The sequence below is a fragment of the Capricornis sumatraensis genome, chromosome 15 (assembly GCF_032405125.1).
Source record: "Capricornis sumatraensis isolate serow.1 chromosome 15, serow.2, whole genome shotgun sequence".
In the NCBI taxonomy this organism is placed as follows: Eukaryota; Metazoa; Chordata; class Mammalia; order Artiodactyla; family Bovidae; genus Capricornis; species Capricornis sumatraensis.
In genome coordinates, this window is record NC_091083.1 from 49,574,096 (window position 1) to 49,599,132 (window position 25,037).

The following is a 25,037-nucleotide window of genomic DNA, read 5'->3' on the forward strand; positions in this document are numbered from 1 at the left end:
AACTGTGTTGCTAATTAACCTTATCAGAAGATTCTAGGTCTTGATGAGTAAAGTAATATAAGTAAAGATTACGTGCTTTGTTGCAACTAGAGCACATCAGGTCATATCAGTGTCACGAAGACACAGATGACAAGATCTGTATCTACAGGATCGCACCTTCACAGAGGGTGAGAGCCGTAGCAAAGCCCAGTGGTGTCAGTGGCCAGAATGGGTGATTTGGAGTTGGCCAGACGCGTTAGGAAGGACGGGTTCACCCCAGAGCCGTTGGTCTCGGGGGCTGGATTTAGTGGAGGGGGCACAGAAAGCACCAAGTCCATGTTTCACTCGTGGGTGACCTTCTGTGCTTCCCGAGCCTCTTTGGGTCTTTCTCTAAGTCTTCTTTGTGGAGATTTGTGTGCAGATCTTGAGAATTGTCATGTATGTCCTCTGTGGAGTCTTCCTCCAGATCTTCATGTGTGGGGAGGGTGTCCCCCGCTGTCAGATTGGGTTAAGGACCCTGCCTTTGGGACAGTTGTGGGGATCAGTGATACAGGCACAGTGTCTGCTCCGTAAACATCCATCCCCGCACTTCCCCCGAGGTGCTGTCACTGGGCCAGGGTTTCCCAGCCCCTGCTTTGTCTCTGTGGTTTGAGTTACAGGGATTGTGAGAGCGGCCCTGGGAGAAAAGCAGGGGGCCCAGTGTGGGTGGGGAGTGTGGGGTGGGGAGGGCGTCTCTTAATAGTTGCTGCCTGGACACTTACCCTGCCTGGGGCAGCTTCAGAGCTGTGAGGCCTCTTTTTTTTTTTTTTTTTTTAATGATAAATCTTCCTTTCTGGTGGACTCTGTGTCAATACCCCTGGAAACCCCCTTTTCAACCCTTTTACTTTTCAAGAGAAAAGGAAGGGTGTCCTAGGTCAGACTCCAGCCCAGGTGTGTCTGCCAAGGACGACCTGTTAGGTCAGTCATTGAATCCGGGACCATGTGTGGATCTCCGCTCAGAGTCCTTGCCGGCGCCTCGTGAAGGCAAGGCTGACCTCCACTGGCCCTGACTCTGGAATCTTCCTCCTGGAGCTGCATGTTCCCCCAGCCCTCAGTGTGTGTGGAGAGGGCTCAGCTAGCTAGCTTCTCCTCGTTTCCCACGACAGAGGACGTGTATGCCACTACGGGCCGCACAGGTGGGGCTGCGTGAGCCCAGGCAGCTCTGAGAGGCCAGGTCAGAATCAGGCTCGCTGTGGCCCTGACGCCGGGGCTCGGTGCACCCCCCACCCCCCCGCCCAGCACTCACCACAGGGCCTGGGCTTTTACCCTTTACAGTCACCTGGGGTTATGTCGGTGGTTCCGTGTGGGTTTGTGAGTGTGAGTGGGCTCTTCTCATCGGTTTTCGTAAGCTGCTTCTCTCTTCCCTCCTGGCTGCGCTAGGTCTTTGTTGCTGCCTGCAGGCTTTCTCTGGTTGTGGTGCGTGGGCTTCTCCCTGCGGTGGCTTCAGTGGCTGTGGAGCGCAGGCTCTAGGGCGTGCAGGCTTAGCTGGGGTGTGGGCATGTGGGATCTTCCTGAACCAGGGATTGAACCCTTATTCCCTGCTTTGGAGGCAGATTCTTAACCACTGGACCACCAGGGAGCCTTTGTGCTTCAGTGAAACCTAAGCTGGTTCTTTTAAAATAAAAACTGGAGATAATCTGAAGCGCCTCCCCCAGCCCCCTGCCATGAACTTGTGTGTGTGTGTATGTGTGTGTGTGAAGCCTCTCAGTTGTGTCTGACTCTTCGTGACCCTGTGGAAACTATACAATCCGTGGAACTCTCCAGGCCAGAATACTGGAGTGGGTAAGCCTTGCCCTTCTCCCAACCCAAAATTATGTATAATAACTATTAATACTTGAGTAACAGCAGGTAATAGGACGGAGCTGTGTATGGATGTGTGCTCAGCTTCTTCTGACTCTTTTCCTCCCCGTGGACTGGAGCCCATCAGACTGCTCTGTCCATGGGATTCTCCGAGCAAGAATACTGGAGTCGATTGCCATGTCCTCCCGCAGTGGATCTTCCCAACCCAGGGACTGAACCCAGGTCTCCTGCATCTCCTGCATTGCAGGTGGATTTTTTACCCCGAGCCACATGGGGAGCCCATGAGGTAATCTTTAAGGAGCTGTTTAAGCAACGGTGCAATTCCACTAAACTTAAGTCATTAAAAAACACCTATTTAAGTCCGAGGAAAAATCAACTTGCCAGGGTGGAAACTTTTTCACTATGTACATAGTAATGTATCTCAGGCCCACACTTTACTGTTGCAGTGCTGTGTCCTGCAGGGACATTCTGTCAACATGAGATTTGGTGTTTGGGTGGTTTTGTTGTTTCATTCTGCCGTTAGCTCAAGTGAATACAGTCTTCCTGCAAATAGTGGGGCTAGTCCTCCCCCACCAAGCCCCAAAATGACTTGGAACAAATGAGAAATAGCACTTGGAGTCATTTTGCTGTTGATACCAGAGTCCAGACTTTAAGAATTTTTTTTACTTGTACGTAAGTTAATATGAAAAGAAAGTAGAATTCTGCCTCCTCTGTTTCTATGGTGATGAATTATTATTTAGCTGTTATACTGGTAAGGAATAATATAGGCATCTGTAATGCCTGTTGGTGTTTTAGAATTTCTTCCCTGTTATTTGGAAGACCTGGCTCTGGACACAGGGATGAAAATAACGTTGATTTTGCTTGTTTCCTTCATGACTTGTTGAATTTGACACAGGTAGGATTCTGGTTGAAATCTCTCCTTTATGGAAAGTGTCTTAAGTAAAACACACTTTCTGAAAGTGTTGTGCAATGTTCTATCTCCCATGGATGCAGAGGAACAGAGCCTTGGGGAAGGAATGTGGGCAGAGGTTCCTTGGAGGGACTGCCATTCTGGAGGTGACAAGTGTCTACTGTGGCAGGTGCTTTGCACAGGAAGTAAACTCGTGGACTGGCTGTGTGAGTGGGGTTGTAGGGCAGTCTGACCACTATCACTCACTCTTTCTGTTCAAGATTTATTTTTCGGCTGTGATGGGTCTTCGTTGCTGCGTGCAGACTTCCTTCAGATGCAGGAAGCAGGGGCTCCCCTTCGTTGTGGTGTGTGGGCTTCTCTTGTTGCGAAGCAAGGGCTCCAGGGTGCACGGGGCTCAGGAGCTGTGGCTCATGGACTCTTGTAGTTGTGGTGCATGGGCTTAGTTACCTGCAGCATGTGAGATCTTCCCAGACCAGGGATCAACCTGGTGTCCCTTGCATTTCAAGGCGGATTCTTAACCACTGGACCACCAGGGATCCCCTGTCAGTTATTCTCGAAAGATGATGTGAGGTGGGAGCAGTATTTAGAACACTAGCATTTCTTGAATAGAAGAGATGAAATAAACCTTGTATATCTCATGGTGTCTTAAGGCTTTCAGCTGCTTTCATGTTGACATTTTTTTACTCCTTTGAAAGTATTTTCTAGGAAAATGACATTAGCTTCTTTGTATAGATGAGGAGACTTCAAACGAATAGAAACTCACGAGCTCTAGAATATTGGCTTCGTGACACATTTCCACCATCACGAGTTAACTGAACCATTGGGTAGCTTTCTTCTGAAGCAGGATGGGGACCCCGTCTTCTATGAGATCAGCAGCAGGAGCTCTGGAGTCCGGGGGGCTTCTAGGAGGGTGAGCAGTGGGCAGCCTCCTCCCCAGCAGCCTGTTCCTGTCAGAGAAAATCATTCATCTTTCCCTTGCACAGGGTTGTAATGGGTGGAGGCTTACGCTGCACATTTTCTTTTCTGTCTGCCTCTAAATTTATATTTAAGATTGAATCTGTCATCTCGGGGATGGATATGTGGGTGTTCACCATACACTTCTGTTTTCTGTATGTTTGAAATGTTCCTGTTTCTCGTGGAAGATGAACAGCATCCTTTAGAATCAGGAGACTGGATCAGGTTCATCAGAAATCTTCATCGTTTTGCTCAAGAGATGATGCTGTTAATTCTTGTGTTGTTTCCTGGAAAAATATTTTACTTGAGCTTCCAGGAATAACCTCTTCAGTGTCTCTACAAGAGTGACCTCTCTCCGAGCTTCCTATTACTAACTAAGATGATGGCGAGTCTGTTTAAGCTGCCACCAATCACTGACAAGGTGATCAATGTTAGGTCTTTTAAGCAGAGTGCTTTTCTTCTAAGCGGAGTGCCTGTCTGATGACCTCCAGGCCTTGCAGAGATGGGGGCCATGTCTGATGGATGTGAACCACCCGCTCTTGGTCCCCAGAGAACTGGAGTTTTGTCGGGAGGAGTGGACAGTGCATAACTCGGGCTTTTAAATCAGATGTTGCAAAGTGATGTCTTTTTTTGTCATGAACAGAGTGTGTTACCTGTCTGTGGGGGAGGACACTTACATGTCTCAGGGCACCACTCCCTGATTGCTCACCTGTGCTAAGCACTGCATCAGGTGTCTACATAGATCGCTTGTTTTTTGAAGGACATTTGTCTCACAAAAAGGGAAGCACGTTAGCAAGCATGCCTGGGGTCCCGTGGCTGAGTGGTGGGTGCCAGTTGGCTGGTTTGCCCTGGAAGCCCTCTCAACACCAGCCTCCTCAGTTCTGTCTCCTGACTGGACATCATCCTCATGGAGTGAGCCAGGAGTCCAGCTCACAAATGGAGTATGGAAGGAGATACCAAGTTTTTGGTATGTGTGGTGACTTCTCTTATTTATGTATTTACTTTCACATACCCTAATGATATGTTTTTTTCACCTGATGTAACAGTTAATTACCAGCCATTACTGGTACAGAGTTCCATGAAGGATATTTTAGGAACCTGTAGTCTCAAAAAAGAGCCTTTGTTTTCATAACTATAATGTTCTTAATAATGTTGTTGGGATTGTGGCTTTCTTTTGTTTCTTATTTTTAGATCCTTGAGTGGAAGCTATTTAGTGATTACTCATAATTGTGAAAATAATCTAGCAATTATAGGAACTTGTTAGGACAAATCTGTGTTTTCCTTTCTTTTATGTAAATAAAAATATTAATCCAAATAAATGTTGGCAGGAATGACCATGTGGGTAAGATTTTTATGTGATGTGGCCATCTTGAGATATCTTCTCAAGACTTTTCTAGAGCACTTATCTTTATTCTCAGTACTTGAACCCTCCCCATTCCCTGATTGTTCCCATTTGAACCAGAAATTTGAATCCACGTGTCCAAGATGGCACTTGTGTGTGTGTGCATGTACTGTCGTACTGGTTTGCTGTGAGAGGGGCTGTTTGAACACTCATTTTGGAAAATTTCCAGTCTTGGTCAAAAAACCTGTAACTCCTTACTGCTGCTACTGCTGGTAAGTCTCTTCAGTCGTGTCTGACTCTGTGCGACCCCATAGACGGCAGCCCACCAGGCTCCCCCATCCCTGGGATTCTCCGGGCAAGAACACTGGAGTGGGTTGCCATTTCCTTCTCCAATGCAGGAAAGTGAAAAGTGAAAGTGAAGTCATTCAGTCGAGCCCAACCCTCAGCGACCCCATGGACTGCAGCCTTCCAGGCTCCTCTGTCCATGGGATTTTCCAGGCAAGAGTACTGGAGTGGGGTGCCATTGCCTTCTCCGGTAACTCCTTACTAGTAAAGGTAAAAATTCTAGAGAACATGGACTATTCTGTCTCCAGATCATTTTTATGTATTTATAATCACACCTGTTCTGTTAGCAATGAAGGCCATCCGTCTTGGCCTAGTCAGGCCACGCTTATAGAATTAAGGGAAACAAGATAATTTCCAGCTTGTTTTAAGTCTAAAGCTGCTAGCTATCTTCATAATAACCCAATCTTAAAAATGATACGATTAGACTTTTAGTGAATGAAGTTAATTTGGTTATCTGCGGTTGAATCATTTCACTGCATTGTGAATTAACTTTTTTTGATTTCTTCATGATATGGAGTCAGTCCAGAAGGTAGGCTGTAGCCTCCGACCAAAGCATTAACGTTGTTACTTGTAACTTGAGACCAACTCTGAGATGACAGCCATACCTTTTGTTTAGCTCCTGCTTTCTACCTTGTTCTTGAGTCCCTGTTGGTCTTCCCGTGTTCTTTCCACATCCCTGCTCCGTCCTTCTTCTGTTCTGTTGTCTTTCCGACCCATTGTGGATGTGTGTGGGGGAGAGAGGGTTCTCACTGCTGTGACTTTCTGATAACCTGTGGAAAGGACTTTGTTTTTGAGCAAAACACCTCTAAATGAACCTCCAGTCACCTGAATATCATGGTTTTGTGGACTGTCTGTGGAAATTTTTAATTGTTTTTTGTGGGGTTTGGCTGACCTCTCTGCCCCACCGATTATTCCTCCCATTCTGTGTACTCAAACTCTGTAAGCCTGGTCAACACTGTTAGATGCAAAATAATGAACAGAGCGCTGCCACACAAATGCTTTCCCCGTCATTTCAGTGTGGATTGTTTCTGCTCCTGTGGTGACCCTGAGGATTCTGGCCTTTGTTTGGAAGCATCTCACATTGGGGTGATATGGAATGTGAAATCGGCTACAATGTTGTTATCACTTACAAGCGGACAACAGATACTTTCATCTGAGCAGCAGCTGAAAATTAGGGCATGCTCAGTTTGAATGGTGGATGACATTTTTGAAAAATGCATCTGGCTTTCGTCACACCTTGAAAGCTGTGCTTATATTGTTTTCTGTGTTGTACTTAGAATTTCTATAGTTCCTAAAGGATATATTTACTTATTTTAAGGAGATAAATTATTTTACAGTAAAATACTCTCTGGGGATTTAGGTGGAATAGGTTTGCCATGGCTTCCCTCTGGTGGCTCAGTGTAAAGAGTTCGCCTGCGCATTGAAGCATGTATACTATCATGTAGGGGGCGAGTTGCCAGTCTTATGTTCAATGCAGGATGCAGGATGCTTGGGGCTGGTGCACGGGGATGATCCAGAGGGAGGATGTGGGGTGGGAGGTGGGAGAGGGGTTCATGTTTGGGAGCTCATGTACACCTGTGACGGATTCATGTCGATGTATGGCAAAACCAATACCGTGTTGTAAAGTTAAATAAAGTAAAAAAAAAAAAAAAAAAAAGAATTCGCCTGCTGATGCAGGAGACGTGAGTTCAGTCCCTGGGTCTGGAAGATCCCCTGGAGAAGGAAATGGCAACCCACTCCAGTGTTCTTGCTTGGGAAACCCCATGGACAGAGGAGGCTGGCGGGCTACAGCCCACGGGGTCATTAAGAGTCAGACACGACTGAGTGAAGCTAACACTACCCTCTTGCACACAGGTTTGCCATGCTGTTCACTGTTTAATACCAAATATAGTAGGCTCTTAAGTGGCTGACATGCCACATCACCTTGCAGGTGTGTACTTGGGGGGAAGTTGTATGTGTGTAGGTGCAAACACACACATACACACGTATATATAACTGGTTCAGTCACCTTTGATTGCAAAGATGGGTAGAGATTGTTTTTACCACATGAGAGCTTTTGAATTGTTCTGTTTCTTAAGCATTTATTTCATTTGCGGTTTATTGAGTGAAGCTGTGTTAGATGCTGTGGGAGTGATGACAGCTGTTTTTATAAAGACAGGACACAAGCTGGTGGGAAGTTCAGTATCCACCAACAGTAGTTGAGAAGGGGCGCCTGTGAGGCCGTGTGGAATCAGCTGCCCAGTGAGTGGTGGCACCAGGGAGGGCTCTGAGTCAGAGGAGGGAGCCGCTGGGCACCCTCTTGTTTTGCCCAGGCATCTGTGTTTGGGGGTGCCATCCCAACCCTGCTCCCCACCTGGCTGCCTCTGGCTGAGGCGTGGGACTGGGCTGGGCTCAGGTAGGAGGCCCATGGGATCGTGGCACTGGAGCCTCTCCTGGCTTTCAGAGGCCCGTGAGTGCTTGTTCATGTTCTCCATGTGTCCTTCCTCTCCCCCTGCCCCCTGTTTCTCCTCTGGATCTGTGCTCATGGCCTGTACTCATGGCAAGCCCTCTAGTTGCTTCCAGCCTGGAGACCAGTGCTTATCATGAGGGACCTGCCTGTGGGGGTGGTTCCTGGGGGAGCACAATGTCCCTTTGTCTTGTGGGCCTGGGGGAGCACAGTGGCTCTGGCCTTGTGCTTGAGCTTAGGCACTTGTTCCTAGCCCCCTGCCCAGTCCCCACAGGGTAGGCCGTGGCCTGCATGCTGGGTGGCCACCTGCGGAAAGCCAGTCTGTGACTGTCACTGCCCTTGACACTTACTTGCACAGGTGGTGACACTCGGTCCCCGTGGACAGTCAGGCTTTGCTTCACCATCTGTGTGTTCTCTCCTGTGGAAAGCAGGCCATTTACTGTGGTTACCTGGGAGGCTGACTGCCTGCCCCAGCTCCCACTTTCAGAAGAGTGGTCTTGGGTGGGACCAGGGTGTGGGTCTCCAAGTGAGTTCGGTGCAGCTGGCTAGCCTGTGGGAGCTTGGGGCCTCCCCATCCACTTGGAGCTAACTGTACATTTCTTGGTACAAGACTGTCAGAGAAGAAGGAAAAGAAGTAGATGGTAGGAAATTCTAGTTGAGTCTCGGTGCTGGGAGTATTTGGGATAGGTAATAGCATCCTAGGCTTTATGTTCAACTTTCCTAGGTACAAAAGGAATAATTGTGAACAAATGGCCAGCTTGAAGAAAATGGAAATACATAATTGCATTGTGTGAACTTTTATTTCAAATTTATTATCCCCTGGGTGGCTTAGATAGTAAAGAATCTGCCGGCAATGCAGGAGATCCGGGTCTGATCCTTGGGTCAGGAAGATTCCCTGGAGAAGGGAATGGCTACCCACTCCGGTATTCTTGCCTGGAGAATCCCATGGACAGAGGAGCCTGGCGGGCTATAGACAGTGGGTTCTCAAAGAGTCGCATACGACTGAACAACTAACACTGTCACTTTCCCATTAATGCAGAGGAGGAGCACTAAGAGCTGGGTTTCTCCCCTGTCCAGCCTGCAGGCAGGGAGCCCAGTAGTGATGGGGGTGGTGATGCCAGGTGTCCGCCAGCCTCAGTAGTCACTGTGGGTCCTTATACGTTCAAAGCTGGGGTGGAGCCTGGGCCTTGGGAGAGGCAAAGGGGACTTCTCTGAGGGGTCTGCCCCCGACTGCCGACTTGTGCCAGCACTCCGTGTTCAGGAAGCAGGGATGCTGAGCCCAGGGTTGGCTTTGTGGTCTGTTCTGGGCAGTAGATCCCATGAGAGAGAGGCTCAGCTCTTGTTTCTTTCTGACGCTCGCATATTTCACCTGGTTCCTGTGGTTGATGGTTTCCAGGGAGATGGTGTGGGGCTTGCTCAGGGGAGAAGCAGCTTTTCAGGTGTGGTGGGAGTTCGGTCATCCCCGCCTGGTCACATGGTGGTCAAGACTTAAACTCTACAGACTTTTTAGGAAAAATACAGAATCCTGTGAACACCTGTGTATGCGTTTCTACTGAAAAGCTTATTCATATACCACAGTGTTTTCTGGAACTGTTAATATTGTTTTCCCTATTAGATGGGATTGTTAGTGGACTTGTACTATTAAAAACCTTGTTCTAGATTGTATAGTTACTGCTTACCCCTTCCCACTCTTCTTTCCCTGAAAAAAGCACCAGTTACAAATGAAGCTAATAATGAAACAGAGGTCACAGATACATAACATAGTGTATTAAAATATGTTAAAATATGTATGTATACTTTATACAAGTCATCAAAAAGGAAAATGAAGACTGAGAGGACCCATGGTGCAGAAGTGTTGCTATGATGTGACCTGAGTCTTCAGAGCTTTGTGTTACTTTCTCAAGGTCAGCTTCCAGGCGGGTCTCTTCACCAACCCCGGAGAAAAAAGTGAAAGATGGAAAGGTGATTTTGGCATTAGCCAGTCATAATTCAACAGACTTGTTATAAGTTGATAATTTAAAGCATTTCACAGTTATAAAAATTTGCTAACATACTTTTTTTTTTTTACGTTTTCTTACTATATGTTTATTCAGGAGTCTGTGACAACTCGCTGACTTCTCTGCTATCCTGAATTACAGTGTGTTGGATTAGGAGTCGTAATTCCTTCTGCTTTAATATTTATTGAAAAGTTCCCTGTATATTTTTAGATGTATATTTGGTACAGTTTAAAATGTTTGATACACTACAATTTTAAAACGTCACAAGTATTATAGGATATAAATTGATATTTTTAGAAAGTAAATAAATATAAAAATTGGGACAAAGATTTTAAAAAATTATCTGTAATTTTACAGTTCAACATAATGCCAAAACATTTTATTTCTCCATATCATTTGAATTAATCCAGAACTATAACTAAGTGGTGAAACAAGGTTGATGCTGTGTAATTTATAACAATATGTTGCATGTATTGTTGTGTTATTTTATTGAGGGAGTCATTCACCACATGAAACAGGCTTTTGTTCTTTCTAAGTAAAAGCAAGGTTCACAGTTAAATCTCTTTCTTGGGCTCACAGGAGGTAAAGCTGGCAAAGACCCATGATCAGGATTGCTGACTGAATAATTTTTAGTCAAGAACTCACAGAAGTTCAGTGGACTTCCCCAAACTAGTTCTCCTTTTCTTCCCCCTGGAGCAAAATAAACTTGCTAGGAACTTATATTGTGTCTTATAAAGGTCTGTCTATCACAAAGCTCTGTGCTTGGTTAAAGAAAAAAAGGCAGAAGAAAGTTTACACGTTAAGATGCCTCTGAATTGACCTATGTTAAAAACACAAAAGCTTAATCCTTTTGATTTTGGATGTTAACCCTTTATCAGATAAAAGGATTGTAAATAATTTCTCCTGCTCTATAGGCTGCTTTTTCAGTTCATTGATGGTTTTTCCTGCTGTGCAGAAGCTCTTCAGATTAGTGTATTCCCACTCAATTTTGCTTACATTGCCTGTGCTCTTGGTGTTCTTATCCAAGAAATCATTGCCAAGATCTTGGTGAAGATCTTTTCCTCTGTGTTTCTTTTAGAAACTTCCAGGCCTTACAATTAAGCTTTTAATTCATTTCAAGTTAAATTTTCTGAGTGGTCATTTTTCTGCTTGTAGTTTTCCAGTTTCCCTAATGCCACTGACTGAGGACATACAGTTCAATAGCAAAATAACAAATAAGTCAATTAAAAATGGACAAAAGACCTGAAAAGACAGTTTTTCAAAGAGAACATATAAATGTTCAACAGGTACGTGAAAAGGCATCCACATCCCTAATCATCAGGGAAATGTGGATCAGACCACACTGAAATATCACCTCACACCTGCCAGAATGGCCCTCATCAAAAGGACAACAAATAACAAGTGTGGGTAAGGGTGTGGAGAAAAGGGACCCTGTGCACTGTTGGTGGGAATGTAAATTGGTGCAGCCACAACGGAAAACAGGATGGAGGGTCCTCAAAAAGTTAAAAACAGAAATACCGTAAAATCCAGCAGTTCCACTCTTGGGTACCTATTTGAAGAAAATGAAAACACTGGCTTGAAAAGATAAGCACCCCCATGTTCATAGTAGCATTGTTTACAATAGCCAAGACATAGAAGCAATGTAAGTATCCATCGATGGATAAACGGATAAAGATGTGTGTGTATGTGTGTATACACACGTGCACAATGAAAAGAACAGAAAGAATAGGATCCTGCTCTCTGTGACAACATAGACGGGGATTATGCCAAGTGAAATTGTCGTCGTTTAGTTGCTCAGTCGTGCTCATCTATTTTGTGACCCCCGTGGACTGTAGCCCACCAGGCTCCTCTGTCCATGGGATTTCCCAGGCAGGAATAATGGAATGGGTGCCATTTCCTTCTCCACGGGATCTTCCCAATCCAGTGGTTGAACCTGCGTCTTCTACATTGCAGGCAGATTCTTTACCACTGAGCCACCTGGGAAGCTTCAGTGAAATTAGCCAAAGACAAATACCGTATCATGTTTATACAGTTATATTTGTCAGTTGATGCTTTCGAGCTGTGGTGTTGGAGAAGACTCTTGAGAGTCCCTTGGACAGCAAGGAGATCAAACCAGTCCATCCTAAAGGAAATGAGTCCTGAATATTCATTGGAAGGACTGATGCTGAAGCTCTAATACTTTGGCCACCTGATGGGAAGAACTGACTCATTGGAAAAGACCTTGATGCTGGGAAAGATTGAAGGCAGGAGGAGAAGGGGACGACAGAGGATGAGATGGCTGGATGGCGTCACCGACTCGATGGACATGAGTTTGAGTAAACTCTGGGAGTTGGTGATGGACAGGGAGGCCTGGTGTGCTGCAGTCCATGGGGTCACAAAGAGTTGGACACAACTGAGCGACTGAACTGAGCTGATTCTTGTCACTTACACCTTGGAAAGTTGGGGGAGGAACTTGATCCTTTAGGCCGGGCTTCTCAGCCGCAGCTGGTGGATGCCTAGTGCATGCATTGTGAGACGTTGAGTGTCATCACTGCCTCCTGCCCTCAAGTGCCACGAGAACCCTCGCTCGCAGCACTCTGCCCCTGGCCGAGAATCACTGCTGCTGCTGGCACGTGAGGCATGCAGGTTACACTCCCCAGTCAATAGCTATTTCTAGTTTCTGGAAATCTGGTTGTGTGACATAGTTCAGTGTAGGTGTTTGGTTAGACAGACACACACGCCTCGCTGTCCAGACCTCAGTGTGTGTGTTTTACAGAGATGCAGCCCTGCTGATGCCTGGATCCTGCACGTTTGTGTGGCCGTGGGCACGTGTGCTTCTGCCTGGGTGTGTCTGCCTTGACGTTTCCACTTCTGGGGGGCGGCTCCCCGGGGGGAGCTCTGGGCTCGGAGGTCCCAGTCCCCCTGCAGACTTCCTCACTTCTCAGTGAGGGTGGAGGGTGACCCCACCGCCCTCCGCCATGTTCCTTTGCTGTCCCAAACCAGGTCCAGTGTGTGGGTGGTTTCCCTTCTGGCCTTTCTATTTGTTAATCAGTTTAGTTGCTTCCTTTACCATCCCTGAGTTTCCCATACTTTTTTAAAGCTGGATGTGGAATTACAAGAGAAATGCAGCCTGTGCCTGGGCAGTGAGGGGCACAGCTGGCCATTTAGAAGGAGAGTTTGGAGCAAACAGGGCAGCAGTTTAGGGTGATGGGCGGCCCTGGGGAGATGGGGCCCTGGTGCTGCGGAGCAGGAGGCCAGGCCTGGGCCCGGGGCGCCTGGAAAAGTGGTGGGTGGGAGGTGGGCCTCTGGGTGACAGCGCTTCTCTGGGGAGGACGAGCCTGCAGACAGGGGTTGGGTGGAGGGAGAGCCGAGAGACCAGGAAGGCTCCCAGAGGACCTGGGAGCCCTAGGGGGTCTTGGGCTCATGCCTATGGGTGTCGTCTATACCTGGTCTTGGGGTGACCACCCCACACAGGACATGGTTCCTGGGCCCCTGCTCTGGGACCCTGTGCCCTGAGATCGGGTTCATGATTGGAGCCCATTGGGAGCATGGTCCCCAGGTTGTCTGATTGCATTTTGAAGCAGCCATACTGGGGGGCCAGGCGCTGGTTTCCTTCTTCAGTCCCACGTGTCCCTTCCTCTCTGGTGCTGGGTGATGGGCGGGCTGGAGTTAAGGGTGGAATCCGGAGAGCCCGCCTCAGGCACACTGGCTCCAAGCTGAGGGAGGGGGAGGGGAGAAACGCGCATTTTCACTTAGACACTGGGTCCTCATGCAAGAGAAAAGCATGGGATTTTTGCCAGATTGTTGAAATATTCTAACTATGCTCACTTTCATCATCATTATATGGGAGCTGGGAGTGAAAGTAGCTGAGGGAAGGGAAACATTTAGGAGAAGTTCAGGTTATCACTTGTGTTCTGATTCTGGGGTTTTGTCTGAAAATGCCACTTTTATTTTTGGTAGGATGCTTTTTAGCACTTGTGCTACAGCATTTGGAACTCTGTATTTTTGTGATATGTTCGCTGGGAGGTGTTTAAAATTAGATTCCTAGAAATCAGCTGTGGAGCGCGTGGCCACACCTCGCACCTGGCAGGGAGCCCGTCCGGCGGCAGTTCCTGGTGTTTGCAGGATGCCCAGCACCCGGGGTCTTCTCTGGGTCTCAGGATGAGCATGGTGTCCTTACAGCCCCTCCTTGAGTGAGTCTCATGGCCCTCACGGCCGTCAGGCGGGTGTGTGTTTTCACTGTTGTCCTGCTTCTTCCCCTGAGGGTTACTCTTCCTGCAGTTGCGAACAGGAAGGAAAGGGGCATCTTCCTGCAGACTCCGAGCTCAAGCTGAGCTGCCCTGGTCACTTCTGTGCATTTCTGGCTTCAGAGGGACCCGTCCTGGAGTTTGCTTTTCTGACTCCCCTGGTTCACTTTGCCCTGGTGTTATTTCTGAAGGCTGTTTCTTTGCCTTCAGTTTTGAAAGCTGTGGTTTGGCTTCCAAGATGATGAAAGGGTGGTGAATAGGGCGTGGAAAGAAGGAGCAGGAGGGGCTGGCCGGATTCTCTCTGGACTGTAGTTAGTAGGAAACGACTCAGAAGAAACATCAAAATGGGTCAGTCCCAGGAAGTCCTGGGGGCATGTGGGACCACCTTAAACCTAACCCCTAACCCTAACTCCTAACCCCTAAATCTAAACCTAACCCTAACTCCTAACCCCTAACCTCCCCAACCCCTAATCCTAACCCCTAAACCTAACCTCTAGCCTCTTACCAAACCCCAAACCTAATCCCTAACCCTAACAGGGCTGTTTGGCCTTGTCGCGGGGTAGAGAAGGAACACCCTCGGTGTGAGACCTGAGCCGCATCTTGGCAGACTCTGACCATGGCTTAGCTCGGTTCTCCTCGTGCCTGGTCGGAGCTGGGACAGCTGCTCTCAGACCCGCTTTACTTTCTCCATGAACTTGAGCACGTCAAAGATGTGGGAAGTGGTGGCTTGACCCCTCCCTCCTTAAAGCCACAGCCGCTGGGAGAGCAACAGCATCAGCAGAAGTCCAGGCTCCTTGGGGTGGAGCCTTCTTCCCGAGCTGCCTGGCACCCCCCTCACTTCTGCTGGCCTGGAATTGTCCGTGTGCTTCGCGCCTGTGGTCCCTGACGAGAGTCCGGGGAGACTTCTGCCACGCCCTCCACATAGGATGATTCTGCTGTTTCCCAGGAGCCTGCCATAGACCTTGCTCTTGTCCTCGTAGGAAACCAGAGACACCAAAAGAAAAAGCCAGGCGAGGCCGAGCTGTAAGAAACGGCTAATTATGTAGGAGAGGGAGTGGCGCTGGTTATAGAGTGTGCATTTCCTATGAGTAGACGTCATTACATGGAAATGCAGTGTTTATAAAGTCACATTTGAATATTTTGAGAAGAGCTTGGAGGAGAGATGCTGGTAAGTGTGACAGGCTTCTTGGGGCAGTGTCTGCACACGCACCGGCAGGACACTGTGTGTAGCTGGCAGGGCGGAGCACCCACTTCAGGCTCTCGGTTCTTCTTTTCTTTACTGTGAGAACCAGGACTGAACACTGTCCTGGGAGCCACACTGCGAGGGGCTGCTCTGTCTTCCTTCTACAGCTCTTCACTTCTCAGGACATTTGATGGCCCGTGTGTGCTCTGGGAAATCGATGTTCTGGGTAAATAAGTGCATCATGCCTGGTACATGTCACATGCTCAGTGGCTTTTAGCTGTTGTTAATTTTCTAGTTACATCTCTAATGTGCTGTCGTTCATTTGAAGAAAAGGGCATATGTGTATAACACATAGCAAACAATGTGGAAAGAACTAGAGCCTTTTCATGAGCCGAGGTTTCATTCTAACGAAAGCAGAAATGTGCTGGGAACCCCCCAGCAGTCAGGACGCACATGTGGCCCCCTAGACATTTTCACCATGCATGGTGCTACCTGCCCAGCTGCTGTGCAAAGGATTCCGATTGATCTGCCTTTTCTCCTCTTTCATCAGTGGTCTTTTTAGAGAAACCCTTAGTCGTCAGAAGAGCTCGATATGCGTGTGATTACCGGTAGCTGTGATGGACGCCGGGAGGCAGTGTCTGGGGGAGGTGCTCTGCTCTGGGTGCCCTGTGGGGGCAGCCCCCATCCCTGGCCTGTCCCTCAGCAGTGGGGCTCCTTTGGGGGACCCTCGCCTGAGCCCTCTTTGGGGGAGAGCAAGTGGCATGGCCTGGTGCTGGGTCCTCCCACAGAGCCTGGGCCCTGCTGCTGGCAGCTGTGACCCTGGCCCAGGAGACGCGTATGCAGGCATCTGTGAGCTCAGACAACAGGCAGGAGCCCTCCAGGAGGAGCCAGGACCTCCTCTGCTGAGCTGTGCCAGCTTCTTCCTTTCCCAAGGCCTTAACAAAGAGAACTTGGGCTTATGAACTAGCTGCAGGACCATCTGGTGTGCTTTTGGCATTGCTGGCCCTGCTAGCAGCCGCGTCCAGCTGCTGACCGGTAGGGGCCTGTGGCCCCATCCCAGTGGAGGACTTGGTGTTTCCGAGTCAGGAAGTTCAGGGATGGAGAGCATGCTGATTTTCCTTTTAATGTGTAACAGATGGTCTCTCCAGCAAGCTCAAGAGTGAGAGCTGTGGGACGACGGGCAGAGCCCTGGGTGTAGGTGGGGGACTGGGCGTGGGTGTGCTTTGCCTTATGTCCCACTTGCCCTTGAGGCCCACCTTCCTCGCCACATCTGCTCCGATGAAGACGCTGTGGGTCACAGGGCGTCCTGGGGTTTCCGTGCCTTTGGTTTTCACACAGTTTGGATGGTGTGTGGGACTTGGGCCCCCAGAGCTGGGAATTCCACCACCTCTTTCTGGGACCCAGGGTGACTGTTCGCACCGGGGACATGCTTGCTGACTTGGGGATTTCTTTAGGGTTTGTGCAGCTGTCTTTGTGGGAAGCCCTGATGCTTCTGCGCAGCCTGGAATGAAGATGTATCAGGAGGAGTGGCTGGGGGCCCTTGGACTTTCTCAGAGGCCTTGTCTTGAGGCTGGCACCTCAGTCAGAAGCCTCAGGGTGGCGTCTGTCCCCATCTCTCGCCCCCACCCCCAACAGTGGCTGCACAGCCTGGCCGAGCCTGGGGGGTGTGACCGAGGGGCTGCCCCGGGAAGCCACAGGGTCAGGCCTGGTCCTCTGCTCCGGCATGGTGTTGGCATTTCTGGTCTTAGCAACATTCTTCTTGAAAATTTTCAGTCTCTGACATCCAGATGTTGTCTTCTAATCAGAAATGAGTGGTTTCTGATAGGAGGAAACATGCATGGTGGGCCTCTGTGACGTGCCTACACTCAAATCTGGAAACATTCAGTCCTGGAGGGAGATGCTGGGGCCGCCGCCCCCTCCAGGGAGATGTCCCCCCGGAGGGGCCAGTCACGTGGCCCTGGGTTCCAGGTATTCGGCTCACACCGCATGTGGGGGGGAGCGTGAACCGTTTGTTAGAAGGAAACATTTGCTTGGCTCCAGAATGTGAGTGACTGTGGTCATGGCTGGAAGACTCCTCTACCCCGGGTGTGATGTCCATTTCACCACCTGAGGTGAAGACTGGGTGGCTGGTAGATTTCCCCCTGCCCCTTCTGACCACCCTCGGGCTCTGTGCCGCCTGCTGCCCACGGGTGCCCAGTGACATGCAGGCACCCCAGAGGGCGAGGAAGTGGTTACTGGGACACCTGATGTGCTGGGTGCTTCTGTGTTGTCCCCTCATGGCTGAGAGAGGCCTGGCTGCCCCAGCCTGTGGTGAGGGCCCCCGGGGCCATGGCATGGCAAGGGTTTGGGGTGTTCAGGGAGACACTCACAGTTTAGCAGGATGAAATCACAGGGCAGCCCGCACAGCACTGGCTAAGAAAGAAAGAGCAGGATCTGTGTTTCTGGTCGGGAACTGTGCACAAAGTGAAGAAACAAGACAAAAAGGTCATCTCCTGTGATCCTGTTTCCGTTAAAAAAAAACAGATGCACCTGTATAGGTTCGTGTGATTAGAGGCGCTGTGTGGAACGGTGCTGGGGGTGGGGGGTTTGGGGTGGGCCCAGAGGGGTGCTTTCCTGTTACTTCCCAATGATTTTGTTTCTCAAAGCAAATGGTGAAGTGAGATATAAGTGGTGGGTTGGCCTGGCTGTGGCGACGTGTGGGTGTCAGCCTGGAGCAGCATCGACTGCCGACAGAAGTCAGGGTCCCAGGTCGTGGGCAGGGGTGGCCGGGCTCCTGCCGCTCCTCAGGAAGGTCCTGCTGTTCTGTTGTGTCCCCATGAGTCCCAGAGCCCTTCTGTCTCGGTCTCTTTCACAAGTTGCTCGTCACTCATCCCTCACCGTCAGGTGGGGGTGCCCGTCTCGTTTGTCTAGCTGCTACATGCCCCACGATGCTTACATGGAGAGATTTTTTCTGTGCCAAGGGTGGTGTTTGGAAAATCCCCAGATTTTAAGATAAGGGAAATTTTGAGACTGTGAATTCATTTAAATGTTCCTAGTTGCTTTCAGGGCCCTGTGTTCTTATAGTATAAAGTGAAAGTGAAGTCGCTTAGTTGTGTCCAACTCTTTGCAGCCCCATGGACTGTAGCCTGCCAGGCTCCTCTGTCCATGGGATTCTCCTGGCAAGAACACTGGAGTGGGTTGCCATTTCCGTACCCTTTTGGGAAACTATTTTTTTAAAAATATATATTTTATTGGAAAGGCATTGAAACAGTTGAAGAAAAACTTGCCTCTTTTGTATAACATCCTCAGATGGATACTTATAATTGTAGCGTTCGCATACATTCTGCCATATCTTCTGTTTTTTAATGAACATTGTAGTTTATTCAGTCCATCATGTGGTCATTTCAGAGTTCTGTGGTGAGTCCCTTGAGCCGAGTGCTGGGTACAGAGACAGAAATGAGAGGCACCTGTGGACCCTGGTCTGGTGGGGCTGATGTGCCCAGATGAAGGGGCCGGGTTACGCTTGGGGGCCTGGGGCCTGGAGCTGGGTGGGGCTAAGGCAAAGGCTCTGGGTGTCTGTGCTGAGTGGGAGGGTTTCTGGGTGGATGTGGAGGTGGTGGGCCCCTCCCAGATGCAGAGTAAGGGCTCTTCCCACAAGGAAACCGAGTACCCTGCTGGGTGGACGTGACTGAGGCCCACAGTGCCGTCTCCGCCCCATCCGTGTGGCTGTGTTACTGGTGTGTGACAGGGTAGTGCCACCCCAGAATGTTGGTGCCACCAGGTCCCCTTCAGGGACTATGAGAAAGGCTTCCTCTAACTTCACATGCAAAGTTTAATGATTTTCTGCCAGAAAGAACCTGTTCTTCATTTATGCTAGAGGATCATTTGGCAAGTGATTTGGGATTTTGGCTTAACTTAAAAGTAAGTTAATTTTATCTCACAGTCCTCTGACATGACTTCTGATTTAATTATTCAAGGAGAATTTGGATAGCGCTCACACGCTGTGTTCTCTGGCTTCCCTCTAATTTGTGACATTTGCTCTGACATGGTGAAACTCTAACCCTGAGCATTGTTGCATAATGTGAGAAAAGAAAAGGTTGGTTCTCTGGTGCTTTGCTTTAAGGGAGTTACATTATTTTACATTTATTTAATTTTCTTCTTTTCCAAAATGAAGAATTATTTCCTACCAAATATAAACTTATCTGAAAATTAGCAAAAATAAATGTAACAAACTTTAAATGCATATATTTTAATTTGAGTTTTTGCTCTTTTTTTCCTGTCTTGCAGCCCCATTGCTCATGTTCAAGTTTGATTATGAAAAATAAATATTATTATTCACTAGCATTAATAAAGTGGTTTTCAACCTAAGGAATAGGTTGACTTCCAGAGGTGGAAATTCTGAACTATAAGGGTCCATGTGAAGTTTGGAAGTAAAAAGATGCTGTGTGCTGTGTGCCCCACCTCAGGAATCAGATGTCATTAGCTGAATTTCCAATTTCAAATAATTTGACAGTCTAACATACACTATTACAGCCCTATAAAATTCTACTTGTGTGTTATTTTTTTTTTCAGTTGCTTGACTTGATATGTCTAATGTATCATGAATTTTTTTAGTAATTGCTATAAAAATTAATGTGTTATAACCAAGTATTATAAAAGTAACAGCAAAGATAAAACTGCTCACCTGTCTTTTGTGACGAGGTCACCTTTTCTAAGAGTGTCTGCACATGCTCAGAGATGGACCCACCATCTTTCCTTGAGTCTCTGGTGATGTCATGTCTTCTGGTCCTTTGGGTCCTCACCTGTGCTGGACATTCAGCTCACACAGGGCCAGGGTCTCCTGAGCAATAAACAGTGTCACTCCAGCTTTTACACATCCCCTTTCCAGATGTTCTTGAGTCAGCATGAATGTTATTAATTCACTTTAATTAAAAAAATAATTATACCGTGTACCACTCCTAGGACGAAAGCCTAGTTGATTTAAAAAGTGAAATCGGAGTGCTGGATGGGAGAGCATGTGAAGGGGGAGGCTCAGGTGCCATGACTGAGTGCTCCCTAAGCTGGGCGTTTGGTTTACTCTTACGTTTGAAAAGTAGCACACTTGTTAACACAGGAAAGCAGAGGAGAAGCAGTCCTCAGCCCTCCTTCCAATGCGAGAGCAGCATCGTCAGTGTGTTGATGCTTCCTAGAGTTTGCTGTTCACTTTTTATCATGTGACAGGTACGTTGTTGTTCACGATGACTTCAGAAGCACTTGTGTTATTCAAAAGAGTAGGTGTTTATTATGGAAAATTGAATTTTTTTTGTTTAAAAATTACTGATAATCCCTACAAAGTCATTCATGTTCTATAATTATTTTGGTCTTCTTATATACTTAAGTGTTAGCTTTTATAAATAGTGAGTAATCTCATCAACACTGCTGGGTTTGGGGGTGGGGCAGTCGGGGGCATGCTGGCGGAGCCCTGGCTCAGACTCAGTCTGAGCTGCTTTTTGAGCTTGGGGTGCCCCTGGGTCAGGAGACCTGGAGTCAGTTCTGAACCTTGGTTTCCATGCTGATGCGAGCGTGTCCCTGGGTCAGGCTCGAGTGAGTCCCCTTGGCCAGTCCTCGCTTGTGGGAGCCCAGGCCTGTGGTTTCTCTGGGGAATCGTCGTGGAGGTGAGACCTGAGGCGGCTTGACTTCTGTTCTGTGGAAGGAACCTCTGCTTTCGGTTGTTTGGCCCTTTGTCTTTGTGACGACAGTGACGAACGCCAGTCCCTCGCCCGTCCTGACGTCCTTCACCCTCATCCCCCACCCACTTCCCTGTCGCTCCCATTTCCAGGTGCGGGTGGCCCTTGTTCCACCTACGCCAGGTCATGCGATGCCGGGTTTTGAGGGTTGACTGTGTCCAGGCCATTGGTGGCTGTGACGGTATACTTGTCTCCATCAGGACTTCTTAGGAGCTGGGGAGCTGATAGCAAGGTTGCCGATGGGATGCTGTTGCGGTCCAGCTGCTCAGGCTGCCTGAAGCAAGGGGACCTGTGGGCGCCCCGGGTTGGGGACTGTGGCCCGGGTAGGAGCTGGTTTCCAGCCTGCCTTCGGAGGCGTCTGCAGGTCATGTTCTTTGCTAACACACATCTGGAACACTGTCCGGAGGGTCAGGGTTTCACCAGCAAGTCTCACTCTTTTTAGAGCCCAGAGCACGATTAACTGAGATGGAATTGCTGTAGGTGTAAGTTGTCTGGAAGCTTGGGGAAAAGCTGCCCTTCCGAGCTCCCATCACGCCTTGTGGCCACTCCTGACCCTGGGCCATGTCGTCCCTGTTCTGCCCTCTAGGCTCACACGTCCTTAGTTCTTTGAGGTGCCGAGGACTTCTCTCAACAGTGTCTTTTCTCTTGTTAAATGATGGGTGAGCATGCAGAACCCCAGTCTTTTATTTGGAGTGTTTCATCTGTCTGCATCATGTCGGCTGCGGCCTTCTCTCCTGTGTGTGGAGATGGACTCGCTGGATCAGGTAGTGGAGGGTGGCACGGCTGTTCCCAGGGCACACGCCCGCCTTGTGTTTCCTTCCAGTAACACTTGTGCTTCAGTGTGTTTCTCTCCAGTTCTGTGTCCTGGCTCCACCTTCTACTACTCTGTTTCCCCCTGACTTAAACGCATGCAGTAAGATTTATTAAAGCAAGGGCATCAAAAGAGAGTTCCTTTGAAAATGGGGAGGATAAACATTAAAAAGTGCTGCAATGTGTAAAGTGACAGAGAAACCAGACCAGCACTGAGTGGACAGCACTGGGGTGGACACTGGGATCATTGCCATGCCTGATGCATGTTTACTGACCAGATGGGCTTAGTGGAGGGGTCATGGTGAGGGCATGGACCTTAGCTCGAGCGTCATGGGACCAGAATGGTGAGTCTGGTGAGGTGGAATTTGAGACCTTGACCTTGGCACTTTGCTGTGATGTGTTGTACGGCCATGCAGCCGGTTTATTCTGTGGGCTCCCATGCTGCTGGGCAAATTCCTTGTGGCTTGCTCCCTGGAGACTGTGCAGGGCATGGGGAAGGTGGAGTGCACATGTGTCTGCATTGCATTCCTAAATTAGCGTCTGGGGACTCTCCTGTTCTGTGGACTTGGGAGGTGCTGCCGGCCCCACCCTGTGATGGTGCTGGGCCTCGGGCCTTTGTTCTGGACAGAGGAGCAGAGGTCTAAGGTAAGAAGCTGCTCTAGAAGGAGCTGGTGCCAGCGTGTCTTTAGGGACGTAAGCTGTTCCGGGAACCTGCTTGTTACTTCTCCGTTTAAGTTGGGCATGGTCTAAGGGCATTTGCCCTATAGATGTGCCCACCTGCACATCTTGGAAGATCAGTGGTTTACTGCAGTGGTTCCAGGGTTCGTGTTTGTAATGCACACTCTGGCCCCACCCAGACCTTCAGAATCAGAAATCCCGGGGAGGGAGCCCCCCCACACCCCTGTAACACGCCCTGCAGGCAATTCTGATGGAACTCGGGTTTACTGGCTGCAGAGAGCCAGGCTCCTGCTGTACTTCCAGCCTTAGGAGGCCAGGTTCTGAAACAGCTAGTTGACAGTATTGTGTAGCAGAAAAATAGAAACATTTTCCTAAAATGGGCATGTAAGAAAAATGTTTTCTTTCATTGTGTTTAGAAAACATTTTCCAGTAGGTAGGCCCTGTTTGGAATTATGGTGAGCTCTGTTCTTCTGTCTTTGCTTATTGCAGCTGGAGAGGAAACTGTTCATCCTGGTCAGTTAGAAAACGGGCATCCTCAGGACGCTGGGACGGGCTGGGTGGCTGTGGTGACAACACCAGGTGTCTACTGAGTGTCGCCAACTGACATTTCCTCAGGAACCCAGCAGGAGAGAAGGCTGTTTCTGTGAGTGACCGAGGGTCCTGAATGTGGATCGTCAAACAGGAGCTGCAAGCGTGTGACCACAGAGAGCAGGACGGATGGAGCTGCCTGGCTGCTGTCCGGTTAGGGTTGCTGTGCGACCACCCTGCCCGCGGCCCCGGTGACCCCAGAGCACACAGGCACCTCGGGTTTTTACCCTACAAATTGTCCTCAGGAGCAAACCCTCTGCAGTCACCAGGCCGTGGCGTGGGTGAGGGTCTGACCTGGAGGAGTGTGGTGTGACCTTGAGATCCTTCTAGATTAGAACAGATTTTTCACTTCATTTATCAATAATTTATCAGAAATGATCTTGGACCTGTTCACATCCCCTTTTTTGATAGGAAGGGAGGAAGAACCTATCTTTAGAAAATCTTTATATGTCAGCTGAGATGTAATGAAGTCATAGAAGAGAAACGCGGCCTTGTGATCATGTGATACCACATGGTGGCTGGACCTTACGCATTCACACACGTGCCACGCATGTGCGCGCACGGCCCTGGTGGTCACGTGCTCCCTGTTGCCCCGACACAGGCCCTTCAGGGCGGGACATCTCTGCTCCATGGTCTGCATGGCTGTGGCAGGCGGAATAGGCCCTGCTGTTTCTCTGTCCTCCTCCCACCTGCCCCTCCTGGCGGCGTGGGGTTTGAAGTCCACAAGCCACACTGTTTCAGGGCTGCTTGCCTCTTAGGGCCTTGTGTTGGGGTTGTCTTCCCCTCGAGCTGATCTTCCAAGCCGAGGTCCCCAGGGCAGAGCTGCAGCTATGGCTGCCCCGTTCAGCGGCCGAGCTTCCTGCTCTTGCCTGGGGGAGACCCCATGAGTCTGCTTCTGTGTGTGGCCTCATCCTCATTCACGGGGGCACACTGCCTGCTCCAGAGTGGCTGTGGGTCAGGAAGCAGGCTGGGCGGCACCCTGGGGCGTCCGGACTGGGCAGGAGGCTGCCCAACTCAGGCATGTTTGTCGCCATGAGGGGAGGTCGCTTCTGCCTGGAGCTCATGGTTCACCCCATTACCTGCCAGGAGGAGCTGTGTTTTCTTGTGTTGCTGAAGGCAATATATTTATTCACGTTAATGTCTTGTTTTGCAGGAGCTGTGCTGGGAATTAAAATATTTAGGCTCAGTCGTCATGCATGATTGAATTGCACTATGGTATTACTCTTTGTAAAGACTTTGGGTTTCTCATTAGAAGTATTTTCCTTTTCTTCACTTAACTGAAGCAAAACCTGCTGTCGGTATGAAGAAGCAGATGTATAGTTACAGTGTCAAATTATATAGTATTTTTCTAAATAGCTCATGCTCTTCTCAAAATTTCTGAAATTCATTTATTCATCAATCATGGATTGAATGCTTCTGTCCCAGTTCCCAGGTCACTGTTCATATATATTGCTAAAGAGTTACTTCCCTCTAGGAAATAAGAATGAAATAAGACTGCACTTAGAACTTGGCTTAGAGATGATTAAGCAAGATGCTTTGGCATAGCACTTGTGTTGTATTTTTACTAGAAAATGTTTTCTTAGACTTGACACGCAGGTGTTGGCAGACCTGTGTGCCCAACGCCTGCACCTGCCCTGCATGCCTGGGGCGTGTGCCTGGCCTTCTCAGAGTGTGTGAAGGATCGGGAGATACTGGCCATTTTACATTTTGTTGTGGAGAGTTAGTCCTTGGGCAAGAGTTTTGGTTATTTCCTGCCAGATCAGTTATCTACTTAAATCTCCCTTGTTAAACTTTGGAAAAGAGAGGAAATGAATTGAACGGTTTTTGTCCTTCTGAGCAGTGAAAACACTGGAGCCCTGGAGTTTATTATCATCTACTGGAACACTGGGCAGTCCGGGGTGGAAGTGGTGGGTGGGGAGCGTTTGAGCTTTGGGAGGATGTGTGGGTTCACGTGTCTGAGGCCTCCCATGTCACCCTGAGCCATGTCAGAAGCACAGGCACTGTCTTTTGTGGATCAGTGGCCTTTTCCATCAGT

General features: G+C 48.9%; 1 protein-coding gene across 2 annotated transcripts in view; it reads left to right on the top strand.

Annotated features, from left to right (window-relative positions):
- DIP2C (disco interacting protein 2 homolog C) overlaps positions 1-25,037 on the top strand; it is a 309,984-nt gene that overhangs the window by 6,247 nt on the left and 278,700 nt on the right. The gene's annotated exons all lie outside the window — the stretch shown is intronic.